The sequence below is a fragment of the Pundamilia nyererei genome, unplaced genomic scaffold (assembly GCF_000239375.1).
Source record: "Pundamilia nyererei isolate P.nyererei 1_Seehausen unplaced genomic scaffold, PunNye1.0 scaffold00115, whole genome shotgun sequence".
Classification (NCBI taxonomy): Eukaryota; Metazoa; Chordata; class Actinopteri; order Cichliformes; family Cichlidae; genus Pundamilia; species Pundamilia nyererei.
Window position 1 is genome coordinate 368,234 of NW_005187516.1, and position 2,005 is coordinate 370,238.

Below are 2,005 nucleotides of genomic sequence, written 5' to 3' on the forward strand. Positions count from 1 at the left end.
TAGTAAAATATTCTCACAGGACACTTTCCAAAGATCAAATTATCTTGTTGTGCAGCATAACCAGCGTGAGTGCTGCTGATTTGAGCTCAGCATGTTAACACGGTCACTACAACAGACGCAACATGCATAGGTGTAGCGCATGAGATTTTTGTGCTCAACTGTCATCTTAAGCTGTTTTCACACATGTGCAAACTTTTCCAGACATCACCCTGCAGAGGTCTGTGTGTGGATGCAAATTGGACACTGAATGGTTTTTAATCTTAAAGCTCCCCAAAAAATAAGATTTGTGTGATGTCCAGTTATGCACATGTGTAAATACACTGAAGGTCATTTTTACAGAAACATGTCCAGCTCCTTCATCCAAAACAAACAAAGAGTACTGATCGTAGTGCAAACACATTTAAAGAGGACAGTGTCCCGAAGTCATTTTATTTTGAGGGGGTTAGCATTTAAATATTTGCTAAATAGCACTAAATTCAAAATGCAGGCTGTTGGGAATTATTTCCCAGGTATTTGGATCGTAAAAAATGTACTGAATGAATTAATAATTAATTAATACTGATGAAAAAAGTCAGCAGGCTTTATGATGGCATACAAATTTACCAAATTCCTCCATAAATCGTGACATAGTTGATGCAGGATAGCAATCTAACTGCAAAATGACATGAGGACTCAGCAACCTTGCTTTTATATGGAAATATAACCACAACACAACCAGCTGGCAACCAGTTGAGTTGACTCCCAAACAAGTTGCCCACAATAGCACAGACCGATTGAAACATGTTGGATATTTTTCGGGAATCATATGTTAGACAGAAATTGTTTAGATAAAAAAAACTATGTAATCATGGGGCAGTCATCAAACAACAACTAGTTTCTCCTAAGTACAGGAATTGTATCATCCTATTTCTTCTCTCATATGACCGAGTCATTAGAAAATTTCCCAGAATGTAATGTAATTGTTTTATATTGTTGCACTTATATTTCTTTTTTTCTTAACAGTTAATATGACTACACTTAATCTGCAAAGCTACAACTCCCTGTGTAATTTGACTTTTTTCTATAAAACTCATCAAAACCAGATGAGTCAAACAGTCTTTGGCATCATTTTTCTGGGTTACCACGACAATTTCACCTTGTGCAGTCAGCACTTTTAGAGTACAGTCATCTCTTGCACAGAATCTCCTGTGCCGACATGGAGAGTGTGGTGAAAAGGCCACAGACGCAAGCGTGAAGTGGAACGATGACAGTAGTGATTTACGTTAAATGTTATGACAACAAATGTAATCAGTATTTTGGAACACACAGTGTGGGTACAAGCTGTATTACTGATGTAAATTTGTGTTGTGTGTGGGTGGGAGGAAGTTTATGTGCCATAAATCATGTGGAGCATATTCAAATTGTTGCAGGGAGACTTGGAGGTTTCATAGACCAGGGTAATGTGACTCCTGGCGATTTTTGTTCTTTCATGACTGAGAATATTTTGTTCTGTTCTAAACCGAGTGAAATGTTTTGACTACACCAAAAGGAGATAAAAGGGGGCTGGGGTCACGTAATGGAATCTGATAAGGCTGGATTTATCTACGTGGTTAAACAGATTTAACATAACCAATTGAAATAGTTTTAAAGACCTACTTTAGTTTGCTGTACACTTGATCTTTTTAGAAGCAGTCTAATTCTATTAGCAGGGAAAATTAGGACTGATAATGCCACTCTTTACCTTCTGGGACATACATCCCAACCTTTGGCCTTAAAGCACCAAATGAAATTCCAAAGCATGACTCAGAAAATGAATTTACTTGCTGTCCTTTTGGCTCAAGGCTGTGCCATTTACACAGGTGCTAATGTTTGCGCAGGAGTTGTGTAGTTGCAGATTCTTCTGTCCTATCCTCTTATTGTTATGGCTCCCCGTCGAGTTCTTAACACATGCTGAAATAACTTCCTTAAAGCCTGTGTAAGCACATACCACTTAAGGTATTTGTATGAGAGTTTGTGCACGTGTGTG